The 10,000-nt window shown below is 60.2% G+C and overlaps 1 non-coding gene across 1 annotated transcript; it reads left to right on the forward strand.

The window, feature by feature from the left end:
- Positions 1–2,350: 2,350 nt before the first annotated feature.
- LOC148058174 (5S ribosomal RNA) lies at positions 2,351–2,469 on the forward strand. The gene has a single exon (XR_015710103.1). It is a non-coding gene; the product is annotated as a 5S ribosomal RNA (ribosomal RNA).
- Positions 2,470–10,000: the final 7,531 nt, after the last annotated feature.

The raw sequence follows: 10,000 nt of genomic DNA on the forward strand, positions 1-10,000 counted from the left end.
CATTTTTAAACACTTTGCTCTTTTTTTTCCCTCTCCCAACCAGGGGGCCTGGGGAGCCTCCTCCTGCGGGGATGGGGAACCAGGGGCCTGGGGAACATTTTCAACACTTTGGGGCATTTTTAAACACTTTGCTCTTTATCCCCCTCTCCCAACCAGGGGGCCTGGGGAGCCTCCTCCTGCGGGGATGGGGAACCAGGGGCCTGGGGAACATTTTCAACACTTTGGGGCATTTTTAAACACTTTGCTCTTTTTTTCCCCTCTCCCAACCAGGGGGCCTGGGGAGCCTCCTCCTGCGGGGATGGGGAACCAGGGGCCTGGGGAACATTTTCAACACTTTGGGGCATTTTTAAACACTTTGCTCTTTTTCCCCCTCTCCCAACCAGGGGGCCTGGGGAGCCTCCTCCTGCGGGGATGGGGAACCAGGGGCCTGGGGAACATTTTCAACACTTTGGGGCATTTTTAAACACTTTGCTCTTTTTCCCCCTCTCCCAACCAGGGGGCCTGGGGAGCCTCCTCCTGCGGGGATGGGGAACCAGGGGCCTGGGGAACATTTTCAACACTTTGGGGCATTTTTAAACACTTTGCTCTTTTTCCCCCTCTCCCAACCAGGGGCCTGGGGAGCCTCCTCCTGCGGGCATGGAGAACCAGGGGGCCTGGGGAGCCTCCTCCTGCGGGGATGGGGAACCAGGGGCCTGGGGGGCCTCCTCCTGCGGGGATGGAGAACCAGGGGGCCTGGGGAGCCTCCTCCTGCGGGCATAGAGAACCAGGGGGCCTGGGGAGCCTCCTCCTGCGGGCATGGGGAACCAGGGGGCCTGGGGAGCCTCCTCCTGCGGTGATGGGGAACCATTGGGCCTGGGGAGCCTCCTCCTGCACCAGGGGGCCTGGGGAGCCTCCTCCTGCGGGGATGGGGAACCAGGGGGCCTGGGGAGCCTCCTCCTGCGGGGATGGAGAACCAGGGGGCCTGGGGAGCCTCCTCCTGCGGTCATGGAGAACCAGGGGGCCTGGGGAGCCTCCTCCTGCGGGCATGGAGAACCAGGGGCCTGGGGAGCCTCCTCATGCGGGGATGGAGAACCAGGGGGCCTGGGGAGCCTCCTCCTGCGGGCATGGAGAACCAGGGGGCCTGGGGAGCCTCCTCCTGCGGGGATGGGGAACCAGGGGCCTGGGGGGCCTCCTCCTGCGGGGATGGAGAACCAGGGGGCCTGGGGAGCCTCCTCCTGCGGGGATGGAGAACCAGGGGGCCTGGGGAGCCTCCTCCTGCGGGGATGGAGAACCAGGGGGCCTGGGGAGCCTCCTCCTGCGGGGATGGAGAACCAGGGGGCCTGGGGAGCCTCCTCCTGCGGGGATGGAGAACCAGGGGGCCTGGGGAGCCTCCTCCTGCGGGCATGGAGAACCAGGGGGCCTGGGGAGCCTCCTCCTGCGGGGATGGAGAACCAGGGCGCCTGGGGAGCCTCCTCCTGCGGGGATGGGGAACCAGGGGGCCTGGGGAGCCTCCTCCTGCACCAGGGGGCCTGGGGAGCCTCCTCCTGCGGGGATGGGGAACCAGGGGGCCTGGGGAGCCTCCTCCTGCGGTGATGGGGAACCATGGGGCCTGGGGAGCCTCCTCCTGCGGGGATGGGGAACCAGGGGGCCTGGGGAGCCTCCTCCTGCGGGCATGGAGAACCAGGGGGCCTGGGGAGCCTCCTCCTGCGGGGATGGGGAACCAGGGGGCCTGGGGAGCCTCCTCCTGCACCAGGGGGCCTGGGGAGCCTCCTCCTGCGGGGATGGGGAACCAGGGGGCCTGGGGAGCCTCCTCCTGCGGTGATGGGGAACCATGGGGCCTGGGGAGCCTCCTCCTGCGGGGATGGGGAACCAGGGGGCCTGGGGAGCCTCCTCCTGCGGTGATGGGGAACCATGGGGCCTGGGGAGCCTCCTCCTGCGGGGATGGAGAAGCAGGGGGCCTGGGGAGCCTCCTCCTGCGGGCATAGAGAACCAGGGGGCCTGGGGAGCCTCCTCCTGCGGGCATGGGGAACCAGGGGGCCTGGGGAGCCTCCTCCTGCGGTGATGGGGAACCATTGGGCCTGGGGAGCCTCCTCCTGCACCAGGGGGCCTGGGGAGCCTCCTCCTGCGGGGATGGGGAACCAGGGGGCCTGGGGAGCCTCCTCCTGCGGGGATGGGGAACCAGGGGCCTGGGGAGCCTCCTCCTGCACCAGGGGGCCTGGGGAGCCTCCTCCTGCACCAGGGGGCCTGGGGAGCCTCCTCCTGCGGGGATGGGGAACCAGGGGGCCTGGGGAGCCTCCTCCTGCGGGGATGGGGAACCAGGGGCCTGGGGAACATTTTCAACACTTTGGGGCATTTCACAAGCGCTTCCCTCGCTTACGGCCACACCACCCTGAATGAGCCCGATCTCGTCTGATCTCGGAAGCCAAGCAGGGTCGGGCCCAGTTAGTACTTGGATGGGAGACCGCCTGGGAATACTGGGTGCTGTAAGCATTTTTTTTTGCCATTATTTGTGGGTAGAAAAGTGAGAAAAGTGACCTAAAATAGAACCGGGACTAGGCGGCAGTTCCCCCCACCAGGCGGCGGCATTTGGGGCATTATTTGTGGGTAAGAAAGTGAGAAAAGTGACCTAAAATAGAACCGGGACTAGGCGGCAGTTCCCCCCACCAGGCGGCGGCATTTGGGGCATTATTTGTGGGTCAGAAAGTGAGAAAAGTGACCTAAAATAGAACCGGGACTAGGCGGCAGTTCCCCCCACCAGGCGGCGGCATTTGAGGCATTATTTGTGGGTCAGAAAGTGAGAAAAGTGACCTAAAATAGAACCGGGACTAGGCGGCAGTTCCCCCCACCAGGCGGCGGCATTTGGGGCATTATTTGTGGGTCAGAAAGTGAGAAAAGTGACCTAAAATAGAACCGGGACTAGGCGGCAGTTCCCCCCACCAGGCGGCGGCATTTGGGGCATTATTTGTGGGTCAGAAAGTGAGAAAAGTGACCTAAAATAGAACCGGGACTAGGCGGCAGTTCCCCCCACCAGGCGGCGGCATTTGAGGCATTATTTGTGGGTCAGAAAGTGAGAAAAGTGACCTAAAATAGAACCGGGACTAGGCGGCAGTTCCCCCCACCAGGCGGCGGCATTTGGGGCATTATTTGTGGGTCAGAAAGTGAGAAAAGTGACCTAAAATAGAACCGGGACTAGGCGGCAGTTCCCCCCACCAGGCGGCGGCATTTGGGGCATTATTTGTGGGTCAGAAAGTGAGAAAAGGGACCTAAAATAGAACCGGGACTAGGCGGCAGTTCCCCCCACCAGGCGGCGGCATTTGGGGCATTATTTGTGGGTCAGAAAGTGAGAAAAGTGACCTAAAATAGAACCGGGACTAGGCGGCAGTTCCCCCCACCAGGCGGCGGCATTTGGGGCATTATTTGTGGGTCAGAAAGTGAGAAAAGTGACCTAAAATAGAACCGGGACTAGGCGGCAGTTCCCCCCACCAGGCGGCGGCATTTGGGGCATTATTTGTGGGTCAGAAAGTGAGAAAAGTGACCTAAAATAGAACCGGGACTAGGCGGCAGTTCCCCCCACCAGGCGGCGGCATTTGGGGCATTATTTGTGGGTCAGAAAGTGAGAAAAGTGACCTAAAATAGAACCGGGACTAGGCGGCAGTTCCCCCCACCAGGCGGCGGCATTTGGGGCATTATTTGTGGGTCAGAAAGTGAGAAAAGTGACCTAAAATAGAACCGGTGCAGGCGGCATGTTCCCCCACCAGATGGCGGCATTTGGGGACCCGTAGTGTGGGCAGAAAACTCACCAAAGTGACTTAAAATAGAACCGGTGCAGGCGGCATGTTCCCCCACCAGATGGCGGCATTTGGGGACCCGTAGTGTGGGTAGAAAACTCACCAAAGTGACTTAAAATAGAACCGGTGCAGGCGGCATGTTCCCCCACCAGATGGCGGCATTTGGGGACCCGTAGTGTGGGTAGAAAACTCACCAAAGTGACTTAAAATAGAACCGGTGCAGGCGGCATGTTCCCCCACCAGATGGCGGCATTTGGGGACCCGTAGTGTGGGCAGAAAACTCACCAAAGTGACTTAAAATAGAACCGGTGCAGGCGGCATGTTCCCCCACCAGATGGCGGCATTTGGGGAGCCGTAGTGTGGGCAGAAAACTCACCAAAGTGACTTAAAATAGAACCGGTGCAGGCGGCATGTTCCCCCACCAGATGGCGGCATTTGGGGACCCGTAGTGTGGGCAGAAAACTCACCAAAGTGACTTAAAATAGAACCGGTGCAGGCGGCATGTTCCCCCACCAGATGGCGGCATTTGGGGAGCCGTAGTGTGGGCAGAAAACTCACCAAAGTGACTTAAAATAGAACCGGTGCAGGCGGCATGTTCCCCCACCAGATGGCGGCATTTGGGGACCCGTAGTGTGGGCAGAAAACTCACCAAAGTGACTTAAAATAGAACCGGTGCAGGCGGCATGTTCCCCCACCAGATGGCGGCATTTGGGGACATGCAGTGTGGGTAGAAAACTCACCAAAGTGTCCTAAAATAGAACCGGGACCAGGGGGCCTCTTCCCCCACCAGGTGGCGGGCTTGGGGGGCTTGGTTTCCGGGTAGAAAACTCACCAAAGTGTCCTAAAATAGAACCGGGACCAGGGGGCATGCTCCCCCACCAGGCGGCGGGCTTGGGGGGCTTGGTTTGCGGGTAGAAAACTCACCAAAGTGACCTAAAATAGAACCGGGCTAGGCGGCATGTTCCCCCACCAGGCGGCGGGCTTGGGGGGCTTGGTTTGCGGGTAGAAAACTCACCAAAGTGTCCTAAAATAGAACCGGGACCAGGGGGCATGTTCCCCCACCAGGCGGCGGGCTTGGGGGGCTTGGTTTGCGGGTAGAAAACTCACCAAAGTGTCCTAAAATAGAACCGGGACCAGGGGGCATGTTCCCCCACCAGGCGGCGGGCTTGGGGGGCTTGGTTTGCGGGTAGAAAACTCACCAAAGTGTCCTAAAATAGAACCGGGACCAGGGGGCCTCTTCCCCCACCAGGCGGCGGGCTTGGGGGGCTTGGTTTGCGGGTAGAAAACTCACCAAAGTGACCTAAAATAGAACCGGGACCAGGGGGCCTCTTCCCCCACCAGGCGGCGGGCTTGGGGGGCTTGGTTTGCGGGTAGAAAACTCACCAAAGTGTCCTAAAATAGAACCGGGACCAGGGGGCCTCTTCCCCCACCAGGCGGCGGGCTTGGGGGGCTTGGTTTGCGGGTAGAAAACTCACCAAAGTGACCTAAAATAGAACCGGGCTAGGCGGCATGTTCCCCCACCAGGCGGCGGGCTTGGGGGGCTTGGTTTGCGGGTAGAAAACTCACCAAAGTGTCCTAAAATAGAACCGGGACCAGGGGGCATGTTCCCCCACCAGGCGGCGGGCTTGGGGGGCTTGGTTTGCGGGTAGAAAACTCACCAAAGTGTCCTAAAATAGAACCGGGACCAGGGGGCATCTTCCCCCACCAGGCGGCGGGCTTGGGGGGCTTGGTTTGCGGGTAGAAAACTCACCAAAGTGTCCTAAAATAGAACCGGGACCAGGGGGCCTCTTCCCCCACCAGGCGGCGGGCTTGGGGGGCTTGGTTTGCGGGTAGAAAACTCACCAAAGTGACCTAAAATAGAACCGGGCCAGGCGGCATGCTCCCCCACCAGGCGGCGGGCTTGGGGGGCTTGGTTTGCGGGTAGAAAACTCACCAAAGTATCGGCAAAATAGAACCAGGGAAGGGGGGGATGTCGGTCACAAGGTGCCCGAGTCAGAGAACCAGGAAAACGGACATAAATCCAGAAAACCTCGGTGTCTGACTGCTCCTCAAAAAGTGGTCTTTTTGATGTCACGAGCGCAACCACCTAGAGGTTAATGGGGAGGGATGGTGTGAGCGCAAACGGATTTTTCCTAAGTGTGACTGCTCCTCAAAAAGTGGTCTTTTTGATGTCACGAGCGCAACCACCTAGAGGTTAATGGGGAGGGATGGTGTGAGCGCAAACGGATTTTTCCTAAGTGTGACTGCTCCTCAAAAAGTGGTCTTTTTGATGTCACGAGCGCAACCACCTAGAGGTTAATAGGGAGCGAGTACAACAGGGGAGGGAGTGAATGGGCTCGGACTGTGGCCGAGCCTGGTGCCTCAAAATCGGACAAGGTTGGACTGGAAGCCCGCTGAGAACTCTGGTTCTTTTGCCAGACGAAACGAATTTTTTCCGAGTGTGACTGCTCTGCAAAAAGTGGTCTTTTTGATGTCACGAGCGCAACCACCTAGAGGTTAATGGGGAGGGAGTGGAAAAAACGACAAAGTGTTGAGCTCCGGACCGGGATGGCGGGCGACTCGAGCGGTCATGCCCGACTTTGAGACACTTTGTCGCGGTCATGCGAGCGACCTCCACTGCTCCCCGGAGGTGCCCCGGACCGGGTTGGCGGGTGACTCGAGCGGTCCTGCCCGACTTTGAGACACTTTGTCGCGGTCATGCGGGCGTCCTCCGCCGGTCCCCGGAGGTGCCCCGGACCGGGTTGGCGGGTGACTCGAGCGGTCATGCCCGACTTTGAGACACTTTGTCGCGGTCATGCGGGCGACCTCCGCCGGTCCCTGGAGGTGCCCCGGACCGGGTTGGCGGGTGACTCGAGCGGTCGTGCCCGACTTTGAGACACTTTGTCGCGGTCATGCGGGCGTCCTCCGCCGGTCCCTGGAGGTGCCCCGGACCGGGTTGGCGGGTGACTCGAGCGGTCGTGCCCGACTTTGAGACACTTTGTCGCGGTCATGCGGGCGTCCTCCGCCGGTCCCTGGAGGTGCCCCGGACCGGGTTGGCGGGTGACTCGAGCGGTCGTGCCCGACTTTGAGACACTTTGTCGCGGTCATGCGGGCGTCCTCCGCCGGTCCCTGGAGGTGCCCCGGACCGGGTTGGCGGGTGACTCGAGCGGTCATGCCCGACTTTGAGACACTTTGTCGCGGTCATGCGGGCGTCCTCCGCCGGTCCCTGGAGGTGCCCCGGACCGGGTTGGCGGGTGACTCGAGCGGTCGTGCCCGACTTTGAGACACTTTGTCGCGGTCATGCGGGCGTCCTCCGCCGGTCCCTGGAGGTGCCCCGGACCGGGTTGGCGGGTGACTCGAGCGGTTGTGCCCGACTTTGAGACACTTTGTCGCGGTCATGCGGGCCTCCTCCGCCGGTCCCTGGAGGTGCCCCGGACCGGGTTGGCGGGTGACTCGAACGGTCATGACCGACTTTGAGACACTTTGTCGCGGTCATGCGGGCGTCCTCCGCCGGTCCCTGGAGGTGCCCCGGACCGGGTTGGCGGGTGACTCGAGCGGTCGTGCCCGACTTTGAGACACTTTGTCGCGGTCATGCGGGCGTCCTCCGCCGGTCCCTGGAGGTGCCCCGGACCGGGTTGGCGGGTGACTCGAGCGGTCCTGCCCGACTTTGAGACACTTTGTCGCGGTCATGCGGGCGTCCTCCGCCGGTCCCTGGAGGTGCCCCGGACCGGGTTGGCGGGTGACTCGAGCGGTCGTGCCCGACTTTGAGACACTTTGTCGCGGTCATGCGGGCGTCCTCCGCCGGTCCCTGGAGGTGCCCCGGACCGGGTTGGCGGGTGACTCGAGCGGTCGTGCCCGACTTTGAGACACTTTGTCGCGGTCATGCGGGCGTCCTCCGCCGGTCCCTGGAGGTGCCCCGGACCGGGTTGGCGGGTGACTCGAGCGGTCGTGCCCGACTTTGAGACACTTTGTCGCGGTCATGCGGGCGTCCTCCGCCGGTCCCTGGAGGTGCCCCGGACCGGGTTGGCGGGTGACTCGAGCGGTCGTGCCCGACTTTGAGACACTTTGTCGCGGTCATGCGGGCGTCCTCCGCCGGTCCCTGGAGGTGCCCCGGACCGGGTTGGCGGGTGACTCGAGCGGTCATGCCCGACTTTGAGACACTTTGCCGCGGTCATGCGGGCGACCTCCGCCGGTCCCTGGAGGTGCCCCGGACCGGGTTGGCGGGTGACTCGAGCGGTCGTGCCCGACTTTGAGACACTTTGCCGCGGTCATGCGGGCGACCTCCGCCGGTCCCTGGATGGCGGGCTCCAGTGAGGTCGGCGGGGGAAGGCTCGGGCTGAGGCCGACTTCGGTGCCTCAAAGTCGGACAAGGTTGGATTGGAAGTCCGCTGTGTTGAGGACCAGTGGCATTCGGCGGTGGAACGCTCAGAACTTGGCCGACATCGGTGCCTCAACGTCGGACAAGGTTGGAGTGGATGACCGCTGATAACTCTGGTTCTTTTGCCAGACGAAAGAAATTTTTCCCGAGTGTGACTGCTCTGAAAAAAGTGGTCTTTTTGATGTCACGAGCGCAACCACCTAGAGGTTAATAGGGAGGCACCATAACAGGAGAGGGAGTGAAAAGGCTCGGACGGTGGCCGAGCCTGGTGCCTCAAAATCGGACAAGGTTGGAGTGGATGACCGCTGAAAACTCTGGTTCTTTTGCCAGACGAAAGAAATTTTTTCCGAGTGTGACTGCTCTGCAAAAAGTGGTCTTTTTGATGTCACGAGCGCAACCACCTAGAGGTTAATAGGGAGGCACCATAACAGGAGAGGGAGTGAAAAGGCTCGGACGGTGGCCGAGCCTGGTGCCTCAAAATCGGACAAGGTTGGAGTGGATGACCGCTGAAAACTCTGGTTCTTTTGCCAGACGAAAGAAATTTTTCCCGAGTGTGACTGCTCTGCAAAAAGTGGTCTTTTTGATGTCACGAGCGCAACCACCTAGAGGTTAATAGGGAGGCACCATAACAGGAGAGGGAGTGAAAAGGCTCGGAGGGTGGCCGAGCCTGGTGCCTCAAAGTCGGACAAGGTTGGAGTGGATGACCGCTGAAAACTCTGGTTCTTTTGCCAGACGAAAGAAATTTTTTTCCGAGTGTGACTGCTCTGCAAAAAGTGGTCTTTTTGATGTCACGAGCGCAACCACCTAGAGGTTAATAGGGAGGCACCATAACAGGAGAGGGAGTGAAAAGGCTCGGAGGGTGGCCGAGCCTGGTGCCTCAAAATCGGACAAGGTTGGAGTGGATGACCGCTGAAAACTCTGGTTCTTTTGCCTGACGAAAGACATTTTTTCCGAGTGTGACTGCTCTGCAAAAAGTGGTCTTTTTGATGTCACGAGCGCAACCACCTAGAGGTTAATAGGGAGGCACCATAACAGGAGAGGGAGTGAAAAGGCTCGGAGGGTGGCCGAGCCTGGTGCCTCAAAATCGGACAAGGTTGGAGTGGATGACCGCGGAGAACTCTGGTTCTTTTGCCAGACGAAAGAAATTTTTTCCGAGTGTGACTGCTCTGCAAAAAGTGGTCTTTTTGATGTCACGAGCGCAACCACCTAGAGGTTAATAGGGAGGCACCATAACAGGAGAGGGAGTGAAAAGGCTCGGAGGGTGGCCGAGCCTGGTGCCTCAAAATCGGACAAGGTTGGAGTGGATGGCCGCGGAGAACTCTGGTTCTTTTGCCAGACGAAAGAATTTTTTTCCGAGTGTGACTGCTCCTCAAAAAGTGGTCTTTTTGATGTCACGAGCGCAACCACCTAGAGGTTAATAGGGAGGCACCATAACAGGAGAGGGAAGGAAAGGGCTCGGAGGGTGGCCGAGCCTGGTGCCTCAAAATCGGACAAGGTTGGAGTGGATGGCCGCGGAGAACTCTGGTTCTTTTGCCAGACGAAAGAAATTTTTTCCGAGTGTGACTGCTCTGCAAAAAGTGGTCTTTTTGATGTCACGAGCGCAACCACCTAGAGGTTAATAGGGAGGCACCATAACAGGAGAGGGAAGGAAAAGGCTCGGAGGGTGGCCGAGCCTGGTGCCTCAAAGTCGGACAAGGTTGGAGTGGATGGCCGCGGAGAACTCTGGTTCTTTTGCCTGACGAAAGAAATTTTTTCCGAGTGTGACTGCTCCTCAAAAAGTGGTCTTTTTGATGTCACGAGCGCAACCACCTAGAGGTTAATAGGGAGGCACCATAACAGGAGAGGGAAGGAAAGGGCTCGGAGGGTGGCCGAGCCT

Source organism: Callionymus lyra, unplaced genomic scaffold (assembly GCF_982586985.1).
Source record: "Callionymus lyra unplaced genomic scaffold, fCalLyr1.hap1.1 HAP1_SCAFFOLD_135, whole genome shotgun sequence".
Lineage (NCBI taxonomy): Eukaryota > Metazoa > Chordata > Actinopteri > Syngnathiformes > Callionymidae > Callionymus > Callionymus lyra.